At 42.8% G+C, this 22,130-nt stretch overlaps 1 protein-coding gene across 1 annotated transcript in view; it reads left to right on the forward strand.

Annotated features, from left to right (window-relative positions):
• Window positions 1-8,872: 8,872 nt before the first annotated feature.
• The window catches only part of SPECC1 (sperm antigen with calponin homology and coiled-coil domains 1), a 153,446-nt gene continuing 140,188 nt past the window's right edge, over window positions 8,873-22,130 (forward strand). Inside the window, exon 1 of the mRNA XM_084650573.1 lies at window positions 8,873-8,891. The gene's annotated coding sequence lies outside the window, so the exon portion shown is untranslated. The remainder of the gene's footprint in view (window positions 8,892-22,130) is intronic.

Consider the following 22,130-nt stretch of genomic DNA (forward strand, 5'->3'; position numbering starts at 1 on the left):
AAAAGACTTCAAATATTGAAAAATTTGAAAATCAGAAAAAAGCCACAAGAATGATTAAATGATTAGAAAGCCTGCCTCAACAAAGAGAAGGTTAAAGGGTGACTTGATCAGTCTATAAGTTCCTACATGGGGAAGAAATATTTAATAGTGGGCTCTTCAATCTAGGAAGAAAAGCATAAAATGATTCAGTGGCTGGAAATTGAAGCTAGACAAATTCAGACTGGAAATAAAGCATACTGTAAATTTTTAACAGTGAGAGTAATTAACTATTTGGAACAAGTTACTAAGGATCATGGTGAATTCTCCATCACAGACAATTTTTAAATCAAGACTGGAGACTGGATGTTTTTCTAAAAGATCTGCTCTAGGAAGTTCTCTGGCCCGTGTTGTAGAAGAGGTCGGGCTACATGATCACAGTGGTCCATTCTGGCCTTGCAATCTAGGAATCTATGAAAAGTAGCCTCTGATTTTGAGTGCTTAACTTAAAACAACTTGAGTCTGATTTTCAGAGATGTTAAGCATATGTACATCTAGCTGAAGTCAACTGGCACTGCAGGAACTTGGTACCTCTGAAAATTGGACCACTAACTTCTATGTTCCTCACTTGCCCCGTCTCTAAACTGGATATTGCTAGCCTATATCAGTAACTTGTTTGATGTCTGTAAAGCACTTTGAGATCCTGGACTGAGGGTAAGAAGGAAGCACTAGTATTTTATGATGTCCATAATCAAACTTCATAGCTAGCTGCACTCAGAAACCCTGCCTTACATTAGAGAACCCATTAATCTCCTGGGATTTGAAGTATATGTGCTTCATCATTTTTCTTTATCAGTTTGTCCTGATTCTTGTTGCTGCTGGGCCCCCGGGCATGCATCTTGTATAGGAGCTGTGTCCTGCAATGCTGCAGCTGTTCTAGGGCTGTCAGCAGTTCCACTGGAAGCCCCTCAAAAACAGAGGTGACAACTCAGCTGTTTTTATGTATATCATCCTGAAATGCACCATAAAGCTCTAAGCCTAGAGATACCCTGCACCAGCCCATTGAATTCAGTATATTCTATTTCAAAGCAGCCTCAGACACACATCCTGGCCAATCCTAAATTCCTTTTCCTGCTCTGAGAGTTGGTGGCATGCAGCAAAAATGTAGTAATGTGGTGGTTCTGGGGAAGCACCTCACAATGTCAAATTACCATCTTCTTAGTTCCTATTATATTAGCTCTGGGGGAACATGCACCTGATCCCATGCCATCTTTTTCAGCACTTCAATCAAGGAGGAGCAGCCGGGGAATGTACCTGCTGGGCTGCCTGAATAGTCCAGTTACAGCCAGGTAGAGGGCACTTACTAAGCTGCTTGAACAGGGTCACTCTCAATGGATTGTTAATGGGATGATGGCCTCAAAACATATACAATGGGAAAGTAGCAGTGAAAGTGTTCAGATAAAAAATGGAGACCCCCCAAGCCTCTAGTTCACTCTCCACTTGCTACATTGGGCATTAGTTGTTATTATTTTTCATAAGAATACAACGGCACTTTCTTCACCGCTCATGACTTGTCCTGAGGGTGCACAGCCCCCACTGGGGAGCACTAAGTCATAGCTGGACATTCATTTCACTTGTAAATGTCTTGCCCTTTTGAATGGAAGGGAAAACAACAGTAAAGCTACCAGTTTCAGAGTAACAGCTGTGTTAGTCTGTATTCGCAAAAAGAAAAGGAGTACTTGTGGCACCTTAGAGACTAACCAATTTATTTGAGCATAAGCTTTCGTGAGCTACAGCTCACTTCATCGGATGCATCCGATGAAAGCTTATGCTCAAATAAATTGGTTAGTCTCTAAGGTGCCACAAGTACTCCTTTTCTTTTTAGTAAAGCTACCCTTACTCCAGCGAGGGGTTTTAACGGGCTTTTTCTACCCCTCACTTATGTCACACTCACATTACTGAAGCATGTCACCACCTTCAGCTTTTCTGACCCATATTTTTGTCAGTGATATATCCATTGCTGCTGAGAGAACCTTGTATCAATTAGCACAGTTTAAAACAGGAAGAATGCTTCATTTCATTGTCTAAGCCTTTGTTTTCTTTGTAATTATGATGCTGGTTTTGGTACAATATATATATATATATTGTGGTTTCTCATGCTGTAATTTCCATAGCGATCAAAGATTTAGGAACCAGCCATGTTAGTCCTCAGTCAGATTCTTGAGTACACAGGCCACTGCCTGCACTTTTCTTTTGGGCAGAAGTAAGTGCAGATCAGTTTCTACTCCCTAAACTTTAGGGCACAGGCAGTGACATTGGCACATCCCAGTCCCCCCCCCCCCCCATCATCCCAATTGCATAATTTTGCAACTGGAATTCCTGTGGCTTCAGAAAATTCCAGCAGATGTTCCTTAGCCCTTCTATGAGCCTCTCCGTAGTCTCTTTTCTCTATCTGCTACTGGAAGGTGTAAGTGATTGTGATTGATGGTGCAGCCAGAGAGTGGAATGCTGCCAACAGTGCACCATCTGGAAACTGATCTAATACCAATTTACACCAAGTAGAAACCAGTTTCAGGGTATAGTCTTCTGGCTGTCCTCTCTGCAGCAGACGCTGAAAGCACATAAACTGCTGACTCTGGGGTAAGTTACTCTTCTGCTGAAACTGTAAAGGAAAATATATTAAAGGGCTTTGAAAACACCTTGGTTCAAAGTAGTGCTTGCAACATGTTGTTATTGCAATTAGAGCTGTCAAGGAATTAAAAATATTAATTACACGATTAAAAATATTGTACTGGTAAACAATAATAATACCATTTATTTAACTATTTTTTGATGTTTTCTACATTTTGAATATATTGATTTCAACTACAACATAGAATACAAAGTGTACAGTGCTCACTTTCTATTTATTTTTGAATACAAATATTTGCACGGTAAAAAACAAAAGAAATCGAGTATTTCAACTCACCTAATACAAGTACTGTAGTGCAATCTCTTTATCATGAAAGTTGAACTTACAAATGTCAAATTGCATACAAAAAAATAACTGCATTCAAAAATAAAACAATATAAAACTTTAGACCCTACAAGTCCACTCAGTCCTACTTCAGCCAATCACTCAGACAAACAAGTTTGGTTGCGTTTGCAGGAGACCCCACTTCTTGTTTACACTGTCACCTGAAAGTGAGAATAGGTGTTCGCATGGCACTGTTGTAATTGGCGTCACAAGATATTTATGTGCCAGATGTGCTAAAGATTAATATTTCCCTTCATGCTTCAACCACCATTCCAGAGGATATGCATCCATGCTGATGACGGGGACTGCTCAATAACAATCCAGAGCAGAGCGGACTGACGCATGTTCGTTTTCATCATCTGAGTCAGATGCCACCAGCAGAAGGTTGATTTTTTTTTTCATTTTTTATTTTTTTGGGTGGTTCTGGTTCTGTAGTTTCTGCATCGGAGTGTTGCTGTTTTAAGACTTCTGAAAGCTGCTCCACACTTCGTCCCTCTCAGATTTTGGACAGCACTTCAGATTCTTAAACCTTGGGTCGAATGCTGTAGCTATTTTTAGAAATCTCACATTGGTACCTTCTTTGCATTTTGTCAAATCTGCAGTGGCAGTGTTTGTAAATCAAACGTGCTGGGTCATCATCTGAGACTGCTATAACATGAACTATATGGTGGAATGCAGGTAAAACAGAGCAGAGCACATACAATTCTGTCCCAAGAAGTTCAGTCACAAATTTAATTAATTTTTTTTTTTTTTTTAACGAACATCATCAGCATGGAAGCATGTCCTCCGCAATGGTGGCTGAAGCATGAAGATGGATACGAATGTTTAGCATATCTGGCATGTAATTACCTTGCAATGCCAGATACAAAAGTGCCTTAGGAACGCCTATTCTCACTTTCAGGTGACATTGTGAATAAGAAGCAGGCGGCAGTATGTCCCGTAAACATAAACAAACTTGTTTTAGCGATTGGCTGAAAAAGAAGTAGGACTGAGTAGGCTCTAAAGTTTTACATCGTTTGTTTTGTTTTTGAGTGCAGTTATGTAACAAAAATAATTCTACATTTGTAAGTTACACTTTCAAGATAGAGATTGCACACAGTATTTGTATGAGGTGAATTGAAAAATACTATTTCTTTGTCATTTTTATAGTGCAAATATTTGTAATAAAAAATAATATAAAGTGAGCACTGTGCACTTTGCATTCTGTGTTTTAATAGAAATCAGTATTTGAAAATGTAGAAAAAATTCCAAAAATATTTAATAAATTTCAATTGTTGTTCTATAGTTCAACAGTATGATTAATTTTTGTAATCGCAGTTAACTCAAAAAAATTAATTGTGTTTAATTGAGAGCCCTAGTTGCAATGTTATTGCTATTAACATTTCAAACAGCTTTTGGGAGTCAGAGCTGGTCTAGTAACTGAAGAGTTTTCATATGCTATGTTGTTTAATATGTGCAGTAAGGAATTATTTCTGCCCCCCAACAGTACACAAGTCTGACATTGCATTGGGAAGTCCTGGTGAATTAACTGAGAGTGACAGCTGAATCACCTAAACTAAAAGATGGAGTTGCGTCCTTATGTGTATTTGTGAAAAGGTGGTATTCCCACCCTGCTTGAAAATGATCAACACTTCACTCGCTGTGTAGGTTCAAAACGTTCCCCCTTCCTGACATCTGGCTCTCTTAACAAGGTAATGCAACAAACTCCACCCAAGCCTTCTCCTTTGGTGTGACTGTTCTTATGAAAGATCAGCTCAGCCCCAGGCCCTAGGTATCTCTCTCCAGAGGGGATATTCCCCAGCTCCTTTTGATGGATTAATGAGCTGCACCTGCCACAGTGAGTCAGTGGGAGGACAGGGAGCTGTGTTCCTTAGGTGCCACCAATAGTAGCTAAGCAAGCGCAGAGTCACATGAGCCGGGGTGCAATGCAGAGCTGGGCAAACGTAATCTTCAGAGAGTTTTTTTTTAAGTGCTTCTTTACTGGTGGGGTTTTTCCTTCTCCGTATAGTCCCTTACTCATTTGGAATCTTAAATGATTCTCTGTTCTTGTAAGTAGATGCATTTGTTACCCGTTAACATTCTGCTTGGGAATCAGAGAGGGGTCCTGAAAACTGCTGGAGTCGCTTACAGACCCTTATACTTTTGAAAACAAATTCATTCTCTTAGTTGACATGTCCTGGTTTTTCTCTGTTCTTTGATGCTTCAATATTGTTCTTTACTTTTCTGAAATCTCAACAATGCAGAACAAAGGAAACTGGCTGGTTATCTGCCTCCCATAGTCTTCCCTGTCACTCCTATGTGAGATTTCTAACAATCCTGCCCTCTTCTAGCAGAGTGTTCTCTCCAGCAGTTGTAAGTGGAAGCTACTGGCTGTGCCATAGGCTGAGCTCACAGGATATCTGAGTGGGAACCTGGACCTGTGTAATGTTCCCCTAATAAACACAGGAAATTCTTGAGTTCTTCAAGTCTGCACACACAGGCGTCTTGCACTGGCTGCACCCTTACAGGCAACTGCCCTTGGAGTTCACTCTTTACATCCACTCTTTTGATTAGCATCATCTTGTTAACCAAGCAGCAGGGTGTTTTCAGCAAAATGGAAGTTGATTGTTGCCCCATGATTCATTCTGCACATAGGCTGCTAGTGCCTTGAACTTCCTTCCTGTCATCAGCAATGAAACTGAGAAAAGAAAAATAAAGAGGAGTTGGTATCGGAGCTGCACAGCGAGAAAAAGGGCAGGGTGAACATAGCCCCAAAGCCACAGCCCGACTCCAACTAATACCCACTCTTCCTGGTGACTTTCCCTTGTAATTAACTCTAGGTTTTATATCTGCAGACAGTAATGTTCCATGCTTCACAACTGAATTAGAGACTCCCTTGAAAACCACATTGATGTTGACATCACAGCCTCGTTTATGGAATGTCTCTTTGTAACTAGGGCTTTTGCAAATACAAGTTCAGTTTGTAAGAGCCTATCTTTGGGTTCAAGTTGTGCTTTCGCCCTCTTCTGTTCCTTGTATAAGCCTCTTTTCCACATCCCTATTTATGAACACCTGCCTCCCAAATGAGCCTCACAACTCAAATTCAGCCTTTGATCCTTTCCATCACACTGTGCCTTAAGCAAGATTGTGGTTGAAAAAGAGCATGCCTCAGCATACATTTAGTTTCCTGGGGTGCTGTGTTGTTATGATGCACTGACTGGCAGGGTTTGTTCATCATAATGCTGTTCATAACACACTGATGCAATTCTGCTCCTGCTGTGTAAGTGATCAGATTGTGCCCAATGGCATGTGTGTTCTAGGAGATTATGGTTATAAAGTGGGTGGGAGACAATAGATGCATGTGTGCGCATGCACAATTTGCCAGCTCTGTCTCTTTCTGCACTTGCACATTTGGTTGACAGATCTATTTCAGATGTGAATCTTGCCGATTCTTTGTTTTAATTTTAAATTACTTTCATATCCTCACTTCACGCCCCTGCTACTGGGTGAAAGGAAGGATGGTTAATGTTCTGGCCTGGGGCTCAGGATGTCTGTTTTTTTACCCTAATCCTGTCACAAACTTCCAGTGTGACTTTGTGCAAGTCATTTAATCTATCTGTGCCTTGGCTCCTCAGTTGTCAAATGGAGATATTTTCCTCCCTTGTGAGGATAAATTCTTTAGTGTAGGTGAGGTGCTTAGATAATTATAGTGATGAATGCCATAGAAAAGGCTACTAATAAATAAATACTGTAGATTTGCTGGGTTTGGGGGGATTGTATGGAACAGTTACTCTGTTATATCCAATGTACCAAAACTCTAGTGAGCAAGTGTTGTGGCTTTTTCCTACTCATGCTGAGCATTTTCAACATTGGGTTTTGGTCATGTGATATCTGTCACAGCTAAAAATACCTTTGAGGACAAATATAGCAGTTCTTTGTGTGTGTGAGAGAGAGAGAGTCTGGGGCTGGTTTCCCACTGAACTCACCAGCAATGACAAAGAGACAATAATGTACTTCAGTTGAAAAAATGTATGTGTGTATTTTCAAACAGGGAACTTTTCAGGTGGTACACGTTGGCCTGGTGTCTCTGGCACTTACTATTGGTTTTTGATTCTGCCATTTTGCAGTTTGCCTTTCCTGGTTCTGAAAGCCGCCCGAAGTCAGCATGGAGTGGAGATTTGAGTGCTATCAGGCTGTCCCTACGTATTACAAACCTGAGTGGTTGTCCATACATTTATCACCAAAAATAATATGATTTGCCTCCCAAGAGAAGAAGCAGAGTTCATTTATATGAAACTATCTGCTAGTAATTTGTTAATATGAATGCCAGATGGTACTGCCTTCTGATTATAGCTTGCAACTGGGAGAGGTCTCAGAAGCCTCATAGCACATAAAAAAGTAAGGATGGAAAAGTTCTATTGTCTGTGTTACCTAGTCTGTCCCCAGATAGCACGGGGATTGACAAACCAGACTGAATACGGTAAATAAACAATGACGTATCTTCCTTGGTCTGCAGCTTTGAGACCTGGACATAGCCGCCCCTGCCTCCAAGATCCAAGGCCCACAGCTTGAGAACAACAAAGACCTGGAAATAGCCTTTGGATGAAGAGTTTACACGTGGCATTTCATTGGCTTCCTTCGGGACTGTGTCAGGGCATCTTAGCCCCTAGAATGAGGGTTTCGGGAGGGACTCAGTGAGGGCAGAGCTATGTATAGGCCACCACTACATTTAGGATCTGATTGTAAACAGCTGGCTAAAATAAATCGTCGCTAGCTTTCTTTTCTAAGGAGACTGCTGTTGTATCACTGTCACTTATATTCTGGGTTCACATCACAATGGGAAGAAACCCAAACCTAATTCTAGAGATGGACCCAAACTAATACCCTGGTCTGAATGGCCTAGGATGCAGATCCAGAGAAGAATTTTGCAAATAGCCCTGCCTCTATAATAGGCCAAACCAACACCCTAGCTCTGAATATGCCCCAAACTTGGAAGTGTTTGAAATTCACATTTGGTTCTAATTTCTGCCTGATTCCTGTCTGTAAAGATCCCTTGCCCCTTCTCATAGAATCATAGAATATCAGGGTTGGAAGGGACCCCAGAAGGTCATCTAGTCCAACCCCCTGCTCGAAGCAGGACCAATTCCCAGTTAAATCATCCCAGCCAGGGCTTTGTCAAGCCTGACCTTAAAAACCTCTAAGGAAGGAGATTCTACCACCTCCCTAGGTAACGCATTCCAGTGTTTCACCACCCTCTTAGTGTTCTCTCTGCACACTAAAGCTCACTCACTCCAGAGGGCTGAAAGCTGAGGGGGAGTCCCACAGGCATTTCTCAGCCCCTTACCCCTTATTCACTTTCTTCTAGCCTAGGAGCTGATGGGTGTTTGTGCTTGGTGAGCCACAGACAGGTCACTGAGATCTGATGGGGCGAGGCACTCTTTCCATTCCCCTGTGCTATCAGCACAGGGATCTCAGGTCTTGACAATATGGGGAGCTCTGGGGCTGGATTCCTATTTCTCCTTCCCCTACCCCGCATATTAGATCATGACTGAATCTCTGTTTTATTGTAAAAACCCCACTCTGCACCTTTTCAATGCAGTGGTAGAGGTGAGGGAAATGCCCCTTGAGTGGGGCTACTGGGGAGGAGATGCTCCGTATGGAATATAAGGGCTTGTGGGTGCAGCTTCTGTAATTTTCCTCCAAAGACCACCCCCGCCCCCGCAAATATCTCCTTTTCGTGCCCGCCTCGTTATCTTTTCTGCAATATAAATGCTGCATTTCAGTTGATCAGATTATATAGACTTGACTGGGGTTTGTCATACCATCTACCAATGTACACTTCTACTCGGAGGGCTGAAGGAATAAGGAACCTTCCCTGCTTTCTGAAGGGGACTGCTGCCCTGCATAGCTCTGAATTCAGGTACAAATGGCTTGCCTGCAGGAATTCCTCCTGGTATGATGGAAGTATAATATTTCTCTTTCCCTTGAGAGAGAGAGAGTGTGTGTGTGTGCACACATACATGCGTGTGTGCTAAATGCCAAAGCGCTGGTAAAGCCAGCTTGTTCCGTATGTGAATCATTTCTCAAGCAGCTCTCTGTGTCTCGTTGCAATGTGGTTTTCCTCTCAGGGAAGCACTAAAGCCCTGAATTCTCAGTCTGGCTTGCACATGTTGTCAGAGGCTAGCAGGAGACAGTTTTCCTTTTAATACAAGGAGGAGAAAAAGCCTTCACTGTAAGTATTTAATCCTCTTTTTATTTGTAAGGTGGGAACTGGATTCTTCTCTAGTGGGCTTTAGTGGACAGAAGTGCATTCTTGCAGCAAAGCAGACTGCCTTGCTTAACAACACCTGGATGTAATGTCTGACTCTAAATAAAACTAGATTGGATGAAGCACTAGAAAATGCACTGTAAGGAACACTGCTGCATTGGCGGGGAGCTGGGTTGGATGGTCTATTAGATGTTAACGCTAGAAAATGATCCTATGAGAACTGGCTACTGTGTATTTTTCTGTTTAGCTGCGTGGAGCTGAGCTAGTGACTGATGGGCTGAAGCTGTCATTCTGCCTGCCTCGGCTCTCTTCCTGTTGGTGTTCAGTGATGTGTTCTAACAGCAGGGTTAAACAGGAGCACAAATAGGTTTCCCCAACCCTGCTGCTGAGATTGTCCAGTCAAGAAGGGGCCAGGCTGCTGTGCAAGCTGCTTCAGAAAAAAATTGGCAGTTACCTCGTCTGCAAGGGGAATGAGTACAAATGTTGGGGAGCATGGCCAGATCTGTGCTCTCACTCCACCAAAGAAGGGGGCTGCTGAGACTCTCAGAAGGAAGCTCCAGTTTCAACAGTTTAGTAATTGGCCATCAAATGTGCTTTGAGCTGAATCTTGATGGTAATAGCAATCATAATAATACGCAGCACTTGTATTACAGCTTTGCAGAGCTGTACAAATGCTAATTAAGCTCAGTGTTTGTAATGAAGCATTACTGGCGGAACTGGACAGGAAATGGGGACTCTTCCCCCGCTTTCCCTCATCAGCACAATCTAATTCTCTCTCTACATGTCATCCCTTTAACATGGTTTGTGTGCCTCTACTCCCTACAAACTGGAAATTATTCTGTTGTCAATCAGGGTCTCAGTTGAGAAGGGGATATTTGATTGTTCTTCAGTGGTGTGATTCTGCTGATTACTTAGCCCTGGTCTACACTGAGTGGGATCAATCTAAGTTACACAACTTCAGCTACGTGAATAACATAGCTGAAGTCAACGTACTTAGATCGACTTACCGCGGTGTCTCCACCACAGTGAGTCCACTGCTGCTGCTCCCCCGTCGACTCCGCCTGCACCTCTTGCGGCGGCGGAGTACAGGAGTCGACAGGAGAGCGCTTGGGGGGTGGGGGTGGGGTCGATTTATTGCGTCTAGGCCAGATGGAATAAAATCGATCCCCGCTGGATCAATTGCTGCCAATGATCGAGAGAGACCCTGTCCTGGATCAGCTCCTGTTGCAACACCTGAACCAATGTTCCCTCTAATTTTTGACAGGCCATGTGCCCCAAAAATTTCTTCTGTGCAAATTGTTGTTTGCACGCAGTGTTTTGCCGTGTGCATGGGGTTTAGGATCTGTGTGCGCGTGCACATGCGCACAGCTTAGAGGGAACAGTGACTGGACCCCACTGTGTGATTCCATGGGTTTCACAGCTCCCTGGTGGTTGGCAGGCCATAGCTTGCAAACCCCTGACTCTGATGTTTGAATCCATTCGGCTTTGTTCATCTCTATCCACATGCAGAATGAATAATTTGAAAATGCAGAAGTCTACTGGTTTCTCTTGCAGTTTTAGAGTTCACAATGGCTTCCTCTCTCCAGTGAAACCTTTCTGCTAGGATTTCACAACACTGACAACTAACAATTAAAAGTTCAAAAGGTCCCAGTTAATTAACAGGCTACTGTGCACATTTGCAGAGCACAACCTCTCTGCCAGGCAACTTTCAGAAATTAATGATTGCTATGCATCACCGTGAGGTGTGTGCGTAGAATAGAGATAGGTGGGGTGTGCTGGAGATTGTGATCACCTATGCATTGTGCGTGGGAGAAGTGGACTTGCTTTTTTATTTTTGTTTGGCTTTTCCATGGGGCTCCTCACCAAGGTACATGAGGATTTATTCTATATCCCAGTTCATCTTCCCAAAACGCCATCTTCAGATGACCAGTATTATTCCCATTTTATAGATGGGGAATAAAGGCACAGAAAGATCCTGTGACTTTCCCGAGGTAATACAGGTAGTCTGTGGCAGAGCTGGGAATAGAATTAAGATCTGAATCCCAATCCATTGTCTTGACTACAAAATCATCCATCCTTTGCCATGTCTCATGCATGTGGTGGGCGGGTTGTCAGGTATTTGTGTGCTATGTTTCTCTTACAACCTAGATAATGTGTTCTATGGCAGTTCCTTCTGTTCCTTCTAAGTGCATCTCTGCCTGTACTCTGCCAGAAGGTGTAATGACATGGCATTATCAGGCAAACCCACTGTAATTACTCTTCCTCTCTTTAGTAATTACATAACTGTGTCCTGTGTAAAATAGAGCATCCTTCTCTTTATTGTGGATTGGTAAGACATGCAATGTTAACCCTCCGTGTCTCATCCTCCACTTGCTCCAGTCACGGGGGTAGCAGAAGAGGATTAACAAGAACCAGCTACCTTCAGATGGCTCTGATAGCCCCTTGTTCTCAAAATGTACCTGCATTATACCACACCAAGGTTAAACCCATCTTCTCAGGCCAGGAAGGTGTCGGGGATAGCTCTGAGTGGTTTAACTTTTTTATGGCTAAAGGCTGATTTTAAACTCCCAACAGCTTGGAAATTCAGAATCAAGGCTCAACCTCTATCTTTCTTTTGACCTCCTGTGCCCTAAGTCTCAAAGTAATGGCTGATTATACACACCGTGTAAGCTGGGACACCTATCGTCTGGAAGCTATGAGCTGAGATGATGCGGTAGTTGCAACTGTACAGATTCTTCTGGTTTCTCTAGAGTGAAATCACTCCTTGAATGTAGAAACCTGTTAATTTTAGTGTGGTTTGATGAAATTTAGCATTAACTGGGTAGCCTTTTTATATGCACACAGGTACAGCCTCTGTGTTCCTCTAAGCACAAGCACACCCAAAAGCACATTTTCCCCCCTCCCTCTTTGCTTTGTTGCCTTTTTCACGTGCAGCTGTCAGTAACATGTTGAGCACAGAGTTGCCACATTCAAGTCTAAAACCCTGGCCTGGAGTAAGAAAAAGATCATATCAGTTCTTGCCCAATCAACCTTTTTTAGACTACACCTATAACTTCTTAACCAATTAATTTAAATGTGGTGGTCTGTTTGTTTGCTGATTGCCAGTACAAATCAGTGCTTCAAGAAGCCCACCATCTAGCTGGTGGTGATTGTCTTCTTATAGGATCAGCGCTGACCAAATCTCTGCTAGCTTATGCGTTTTTTATCTCTACATTCCCCCCAGTGATCAGGAGGCAGAGGAAAGTGCCTGGGTGTCTCCGAGGTACCTGAGCCTAATTGAGTTCTGATCTAGGACAACTCCATGTGGTTTATCTGGTAAAATAGCAAAGCTATATTTTTCCTGTGGCTTGTAAATGTCAAGAATGTGGACCCAACACAAGAAAAACAGAGCTGAATAAATCCTCTGTCCATTTGCACAAAACTAGGGTTTTATTTAAACTTTGTTTCCTTTCTTATGTCCAGCTGGAAAATGGGATCCAGTTGAGAACAAGAAACCCATAAGCCCAAAACTCTCGGGAGACGTTCTGTGGTGATGGGACTTGGAGACAAGGCAATTCTCTTTTGTTATTTGCCTGACTGTCTCTGGTAAAAATCACTGATTAGTCATAGTCCAGGTCTACACTGAAAAGTTATGTCGACCCAGCTGTGTTGCTTAGAGGTGTGAAAAATTCATATTCCTGAGCAACATAGTTAAGCTGACCTAGCCCCTGGCATAGACAATACTAGGTTGACACAAGAATTCTTCTGTTGACCTATCTACTGCCTCTCAGGAAGGTGGATTAACGACAGCAATGGGAGAACCCTTCCTGTTGCTGTAGTGTCTACGCTGAAGTGCTACAGCAATGCAACTGCAGCTGTGCCGCTGTAGCAATTTAAGTGTCGACGTAGCCTTAGTCTTGAGAAAAGAGAAGGGATTTTATAACAATCTTCAAATATATTAAGGACTGTTCTAAAAAGGACTGTGATCAATAGTTCTCCATGTCCACTGAAGGTAGGACAAGAAGTAATGGGCTTAATCTGTGGCAAGGGAGATTTAGGTTAGATATTTGGAAAAGCTTTCTAACTATAAGCGTAGTTACGCTCTGGAACAGGCTTCAAAGGGAGGTTGTGGAATTCCCATCATTGGAGGTTTTAAGGAACAGGTTGGGGACATACCTGTCAGGGATGCTCTAGATTTATTTGGTCCTGCTTCAGCACAGGAGGCTGCACGTGATGATTTCTTGGGGTCCCTTCCAGCCCTACAATCTATGATTCTATGACTGATGACCCACTGGTGACTGCAGGAAGGATGTGTTTTATTGTGTGCAACACTGAATCCATCCAGAGATTGGAATTGCTGACCTGGGCTTTGGAAGTAGTAATGGGATGGTTTATTTGAGGCGGTGACCAGGTGCTCGACATTCATGGCTGGTTAGACCTTTCTCTGCCCAGGCCACTCCTGATTATAACATACTGGTGAGGATTGCATAATGCCAGTAAATAAATATCCCCTTAAGGATAAATGATAGGAATTAGACTAGGAAAAGAACAAGATCAGCCTTAAGCGCAAGTCAGACAAGCAACTGCTGGAGACTCTGCAGTAGCCTCATAGCCTGTTTAGCTCCTCCCTACAATGCAACCACCCACCCTCAGACAATTAGACCTTGTCTCTGGGGGCTCCAGAGTAGTTTCAGTGTTCAAGAGTGGCTCCATGTGATACTGTGCGGGGAAAGGGAGAGTAATGGGCAATGTGGAGGGGCTCTTTACACTGCAGACCAAGGATAGCATGCATGAAGGGGATTCTCAGAGGACTCCATATGGTGGCCTTCTTGTTTGCTCATGGAGGTAGAGGGCTCTTTTGTGGCTTTCAGTAACCATAGAGTTAAGCATAATATAAAAACCTAATAGGTAGTGACTTCCATGAGGGAAAGAAGTCCTTGTACAACCCTATAAAGGATGTCACATGTGACCCTAAACTGCTATGTGGGAGCCACTGTGGGCTGATGGCTTAAGCACAGGACTGGACATTCTATTTTTGACTCTGCCACTGATTTGCTGCGTGATCTTGGGCATGTGCCTTAGCCTCCATGTGTCTTTGGTTGCAAAGTGTGTAGATTTATTATTATAGCACATTTTTCTGGACTGTTGAAAGTAAAATACCTAGGTTAGGACATGCAAAAAACCCACAGTCCTCCTCCTTGCTATAACTTATAGTCTGGGCATGAAAGTTTCCAAGTAATTTATTGTTTCTTGCTATCTCATTAACAAAGTGTGAGTATCCAGCATTAAATGTTATGAGAAATGGAGTCTGCTGAGAATGTTCTGGCCCTCTAGACCATTGGAACCAGCTGCTCAGTGGAGGGGGTAGGGCTTAAGGTTCATCCTCTGTCCCAGCGCCCAACAAGAACACTAAGAGCATTAGCAATGAGCTGTCATTGCACTGGACACATCACCAGTGTTTTTAAATTCATTAAACCCTGATGTGAGCTAAGCTTCATACAAGCAAAAACACAGCCAAAGTTTCCACTTGGAAAGATGACAGATGAGGGTTGCCCAGAGACAGCCAAGGGGATGCTAGAAACAAGGTAGGATAATAGAAATTATGGAAAAGGGGTTGGGGAAGATTTATATGATCAAATCTGTTCTTATGCAAGGACAGGCGACTGTTTCTGCAACAGAGGATGTAGCAGATGTACAGCGGATGCAGACTGAGCTGGAAGGGATTGGGGCTGTAGAGGGGCAGATAAAGATGAGGCTAGGAGAGTAACAGAAGGTTTTGGTTTTAATTACAAGATCAACAACTGCCATATTGGACGGTCAATTTCTCTGCTTTATGACTCTGGCTTGATTCCTGGTATCAGTTAAGAAATCAAGATGAATCATATGAAAGCATCTGTCAAGTCTACAAATTGTGGTTTCAAGTGGGTTGTTATGAAAGACTGAAAAAATATTCTATGTTGCTGCATAGCTTCCTACACTCCAGTAGGGCATCCTTGACAATTTACTGAGCTTGCTGCATCTTTTTGTTCCAGTTGATGGCTCACCTGAGAATAATACAGTTTGAGTAGTATAGAGGGACAATATAGTATAGAGGGACAGCAATATAAACATGGCTCAAATGTTACATGCCAAACCTCCAACGACGTTCTTACCTTGATTTCAAGCCAATGTTCTGTGTTGATTCTGGACCAGCCTGACTCCTTGGTGAAATAAATAAACTACAGGAAAATGGGACTAAGGGTCTGATCTAAACTCACCAAAGTCAGAGAACTCTTTCCTGCATGAATCCCACCTGAAAGTCAGGTACTAGTGGCCTCACTGTGAAATGCTGAGCATTCGCAGTTCCCAGTGAAGCTGCCGACTGGTGTATTATTCTGCAGATCTGGTAATTAACTTTCATAAGAGTTTGCTTTCCCAAAGGCACTTGAATGACCCTCGTTAAATTACCTGCCCTGCTGACTAATTATTGGTGCACAACGGCATGAGAGTTGAGACCTGGATACCCACAAATCCAGGGTTTGGTGCGTAAAGCATAAATCCCTCACATCAAAGTGACTTCTCCTTTAACCCTAAAAGCTCAGGTGTTCCTGTGTAATGTCTCTTCTTGAAGTGCGTAAATTATTTTATTAACTGATAAGTGTAGCTACCAGATCTTGGATTAGACATTTAAACTGCACAAATGTGGGGCATATCCTTCATTGTCCAATCAGCTTTCTCTTTTTATCTAGCCCATTGTGTAACTGGCCATAATCCCCAGTGGAATATATTTTCTAGAGCCTTGTTCTGCAGGACTGGCTGGCAGCTCACCCCTTTATTGGCAGTAGTATTTATGTCAGAAATATTAACATATGCTTTATATAAAGGAGGAAGGATGTTCTTATGCGTTAAAAGACAGGGCAGGGAGCTCAGACCTGGGTTTAATTCCTGGCTATCTGTGTGACCTTTCTCACTCTGTAAAGTGGGGATAGAAATTTTGCCCTCACAGAGTGAGTGCTGAGGGGTTTTATTGATATGGTTATATGACTCAGTCTATAAATATAGCTAGGTACCTTGACATACATTTCAGAATAAAATTCCAAGTATAATGGACTGTGTGTCCCACTGTAAAATAAATTCACACCAGCTAATTAAATAGCTCCTGCAGCAAAAACCAAAACCTTCCATGCCTCCCCGCTAATGCCTGGGAGAAAAGATGGGTGCTACAGCATGCCCTTAAAGAGGGCGAGAGGGATCGAATTCTGAGGGCCCTGTCCAGAGAATGCCCTATCAGGCCCTTCTTTCTGTTGATATCCAGGAAGTTTCAGCTGATCTCCTCTGCAGCTGGGTAGTGCAGGCAGAGATGCATCTCTGCTGACCAGGTCACCGACCATTGAGTTTTATATGTTAAAACCAACACTTTGAGTTCCACCCAGAAACGTACTGGCAGCCAGTGCACATCTCAGTGCACTGATGTAACCTGCTCCTGGCATGGAACTCCACATATTGCAGAATGCAGCTGCCCTCTCATTATCATCAGTTTCCAAATGTTCTCAAGGTGTAGTGCTACAGAGTACATTGCAGTAATCTAATGGTTGCTCTTCAGCCACCCCCTCTGGCCAAGGCAAAGAGAGGCATCAATGGGCTCTATAGAAAGCTGGGCTTCAGCCCTCCTCTCCTGAGTCACCATGTAATGTGGAGAAGGAGGCCAGAAACTGACTGATCCTCAGAGCTCTAACTATGGTTTATAGGGCCCGCTTCAGGGGAATGAACAGGAACTGTCCTCTGAAACAGGGGGTCACATGATGGGGGTGAAAGCCAGGGAGTTCGAGTATCATTGCATCTGCATTTGCTTGACTACATCTGTGTTGAGGCTGCTTTTCCTGCTGCCTTTTCTCTCCTTTTGCTCTCTGTGGACAGCCTAAAGATCAAACCACAATCTCTCTGAGGTCCTTTTGGAAGAAAATGCTGACATTTATTTACCATAAATAAACAGTAAATAAATTGTTTATTGAGGCATCTGAAGCCACAGGGAGCCATTACCTGTAGAGAGCTTATCTTCCCAGACACAGAAACACATGGCTTAGCTCCTTGTGCACAAATAGGTGTTGAACAAAATCTCCTCCGGTAAATTACTATTAATCATTTGCATGTATATAGTACTTTTCACCAGAGGAAATAAAAGGTGGATAAGTATTATTATCCAGGGAAATACACAGGGTGAGTGATTTGCCCAAAGTTATACAGCAAATCCCTGGCAGAGGTGAAACTAGAAGCCATGTTTTCTGACTGTCTCATGTTTTAACCTCTTAACCTACCTAGTTTCCTGTAAAAAGCTAGGCCTGCCTTGGTAGTACAATGAGATTGCAGTGTGCTGGCCTTTACATTGTAGATACTAGCTAAGGAGGGATGGTAAAAGTTGCCTTTAGTTCACATCTACCAACTCCTAGTTCTCCGCTTCTGACCCAAAGCCACATCAAAAAGGCAGACTCTGCCATTTAATGGTTGTATTGCTTTTTGACAAGCTGGTGACTTGGTTCAGTGTTTGGAACAGGAAGACACTGCAAAGTTTCAATTCCACCCTTCTGCCTGATCCTCTCAAGACAATACAGCCTTTCCCTAGTGTCAGTAGTTTATATTTAGGGACACTGAATCCCTCATCTTTTCTTTCTTGTTTTTCAGTACAATTTCAACCCCCTGTCTGTACTGTATAGAATTTCTTCTTTTATCTTCTCATATTTTAAAATGGTTTTTAAATGTGTTGTGACTCCTGATTATTTATCTATAACACAAATTCAGGATTTGGGGCTCCTGGATAATGGTTCCCCTTATTCTGGCTGTAACCTCTCACTCTTGATGGCCAAAGGGCCTTTGGTCAGGGAAGGCTGGCTAAATAGGTTTTTCTAAGGTATGTGCCAGCGCACAGACGCTAGTAGAAGATCTATGATTTAACAACTACCCTCCTCTCGATAATTATATTTAATTGTGTGTCACACCCTAGGTCTACCATTTTGAGGCCTAGGAGTGCCCAGATTTGCCACATTGCACTTCTGCTCTGCTGTAGGTTATGCATCTCACATTCAAGGAACATGCAATGTCTCAATTTATGTTTCCAAAGCTGGTATGTAAAACCTTTCTGGGGTCCTATTGCACCATTAATAGAGCCATCGCAGTACAGGCTGTCCTTGCCCATCCTGTTATCCCCTTTGGAGGGGGAGTACTAGCGGCAGTAACCTTTTCACATTAATATTCTGTTTCCTGAATGCTGACAGGTTGCAGCTACAGTGTGTACCTAATTCTAGTGACCTGCTTTGCCATTCATTGCAGGCAAATGAGCAGCATGGAATGGCTCATTATCTCCTTCAGGTTTCCCAGTGTTCCTGCTGTCCAAACTTTTCAGGGGAGCATTTTCACTCTGACTCAGAAGGTTGCTCTTGGAGGAAATGAAAGGCTGATGTTGACTCTTAAGAAAGGTTTCCTGCCCAGACCAGGGAACAGTGGGGCTTTTCTGTTCTGTTTTTTGGTAATTTGTTATTTTGGGCTGTTCTTCAAGCAGTTCCCTTAAAATCTCCAACTTGTGTCATGCAGGAGTGAAAGCAAATTAAGATGAGAAGGACGTGTGCAATGGGCTTTGCTCTTTCAAGTGAGTTTAAGGCTTGTGGAAGATGTTGGATTGACACCCAAGAGACTGAAATCCTCTTTACCCACAGCATAGGTTCAGGTTGGATAGGACAAGCTACACCTAGGCTGGGCCTTGCCAAGTATCTCTTGCCTGCTCTGGAGAAACAGTCAATGGGAACCTATTTAATTTTTGGCTTCTCTGTTAGCTGCTGCAAAGTATCCTGGTGGCTTTTGTGATGTGGAACTTTAGCCACTGAGCTGAAACAACCAGTCCATGTTGTATAGTCCACCAAACTGATATTGAATTGTTTCAAGTGTTGATTGCTATATGCTACTGACCTGGGTTGGATTTGAGCCTGTAACCTACAAGTGAAAGGCTCAGATCCCCTTCCCAATAATTTGGTGCCATCCAGTCCTTCATCTGTCCAAATGTTTATGTGCTTTACTCCTTTTGGGTCTAGTAACTGCAGTGTTCTAATGGTAATTTTGGTGCTGGCTCTGCAGAAAGAGGAACTTCAGAATTCCCCCATGCAAAAGCAGATGTTTCAATCAATTGCTGCACACACAGAAAGATTCCAAAATGTATTCTACAGCTGATGTGATCGAAACCTGGAACCTAACTTTACAGACTCCATTCGTGGTGCATAGGTAAACAAGTTCAGTCTATCCCTGCTCAAAGGCATAGTTATAGTTGACTAAGATCTCTGTGCATATGGAATCTGCTTGATGGATTATTCGCCTGCCGCTTCTATTGCACGTTCTTAGTGATAGTTCTGCACAGGCCTCTAGTTTCCTTCCTAAATCAAGAAGGGCCTCAGGATCACCATGACTAAATAATCTCTACTTGTGTGTTTTAGCTGCAGCTCAGAAACTCTAACTTCTTTAGAAATAGAGAAAGACGATAGCCCTGTTTCCCTCAACCCGCTCAGCGTTGATTGATAGTGCAATAATATCCGATTTTCCCCACACAGGGTCCCATCTAGACAGATTCTGAAATTTATCGACCACTGAAAAGTTGGAACAAAATGGACTCAATCCTTGGTTTCACTTGCTTGATGTGGTGAAAAGTTCATACAGCTGCAAAAGGAATGTCTTTTCAAGTCTATTTCCTTACATTCCTACATATCCAATCTGGCTTAAGTCAAGTATCTAAACTGCGACTGGTTAGGAGGGAAGTTTAGAGGAACTGCCACTCAAATTGTAGTTGCTTTCACTGAGGCTTGCTCCAGCTCCTGCTTTTCTTCCTTCTGACATGGCTGTCCAAAGGACACAACACTCTCCAGGCACTTTTAAAATGTGCTCATTGACTCCAGATGGAATCCCCTCAAACCACATAGACCAGAGAGGAGCATCACAAGGCAGGGCGGAGGGTGCTGGGATAGAACCAGGAAGAAGTCCCAAGGCAACAGTTGGAAAAATGCATGTGCAGTTATGGCATCCACAAAACCTATGTTTGTATAAGTCTGGTAATCTCTTCAGCAAGGCTACTTGTATGTGCAATTGCCTGATTTGTATGTGTAAATGTGGGGTACCGTACATCCATATATTTTTTTAAAATGCCCATTAAATGCATATGAAACACTAAAATCCTGTTAATGGTACTCTGAAACCATGGGACTTAAGAATAGCATTTATTGTATTGCTTCATAGTTAAATATTCACTACTGCGTTAAAAAATGTCAGGTGTATGCAGCACAGTAATGGTCGTGGAATAAATAGATAATTTTCTCCTCCGCTGAAATCCGCTCTTGGGTGCTCACGGTATGTGTTGGAACTCCTGATGGAATTGGTGACTGCACAGAATTAAAAAGGGGAGTTGCTCAGTTGCTATTAGTAGCTGTGAGGTTAGAGCCGTGCAAAAAATTGATTTTTCCAACATCCGCAAGGAAAAGTCATGATGCTATAAGGAGGGGAATTATTGCTTGCTTTGCCCTAAAACAGCAGCAAAAGAGAGCCTAGAACACTCTTGCACCTGCATGCCCTTTAAATAGAACATCCCTAATACCTGGAAGGTGTCATTAGCACAGAATGTAATTAGGCCCTGAATAGATTTCTTCCCAGGGGTCCACACTCATTAACAAGAACACTTCACCAGAACAATGCACAAAGCAAATTGTGAGACCTGCAAAGTCCGAGTCCTTCTCACCGTGGCTCTTACTGGCTTAGCTAGGGGAGGCCACATTTTTGCTCATCTGGTAGAGCTGCTGCCTATGACCACAAGAGACTTGGTTTAGCCTCTTCTGTGATCAAATGCAGTAGTCCATCTCCCACACACCCTCCCAAGAGGAGCCTCTCTACTGGTCTCCTGTAGTTTCTGGACACCTGTTTGGCAAACACAACACAAACTGCCTGCACAAGAGTTGCATGCAACTACATCCTATTTGTTTTAGAAAACAAGACTGAAGACCAGAAGAAGAAGAAGAGAGCCATCTGTGATTTTTTTCCCCCAACAATGGCTAGCAGATTTATAAGACCCAAATGATGGTGCTGTTGCTAGTGCAAACTGGGGAATGGATGATGAAAAGTCAGGGACACAGATCTGCTCAAAGAGTCAAGCCAGCCATTTAGCTGGCAACAAACCACCAACTGAGGGAAATTGACAAAATGTGCTTGCTGGCACATCCAGGAAGAGAAATTCATTTCTGTTCTCCAAATCCTGGCAGGATTTGCTTCCTTCATAAGTTCGTATCTGGGAAATTCTAGACTGAATGCAGCTCCTTTTCTTTCTCTTTGCAGAGAAGTTAACTGTTACCTTTTTACTGTGTTTCTTTTATGGAAATACAATGGAACAATCATTTCATCACCGTAGCAACATCAACTACCACAGCTCTAGGCAGGTTTGATCAGTTAAAGAGACAGTATGGTTGATTTGTGGTACTGAGGGATTATCAAAAATAAATGAATAGTGGGAGGAAAGCTTGTGTGTGTGTCTCAGGATCCTGTTTTGAATATAATATATTTTAATGTAATCATAGTTCAAGAAGAAGATGCTGGATTGACAGTCTGACACTGAGTCCTCTCTTTATCCTCAGGACTGGTACAGGGCAAGAATTAGCAGTAATTCACCCCCAGATTATTCATGCATTGTGCTTCAACCCTGAGCTGGAGGCCCCGTTTTAGGATGAGAAGAGAGGTCGGTCTCTAAGGCTCATTCAGTCTTTGCCCTCTCCAAGGCTAACAAGAATGTAGTTTGTATGACATAGACACCAGTCTACTAGGTACTGAACTGAAAACCTGGCTACTATCTTATTTAACATAGAGCAGCCACTGAAGAGCCATTGGGTCACTACTGACCAATCGCTATATAATCTATTT

The sequence above is a fragment of the Lepidochelys olivacea genome (assembly GCF_965140295.1).
Source record: "Lepidochelys olivacea isolate rLepOli2 genome assembly, chromosome: 17".
Taxonomy (NCBI): domain Eukaryota; kingdom Metazoa; phylum Chordata; order Testudines; family Cheloniidae; genus Lepidochelys; species Lepidochelys olivacea.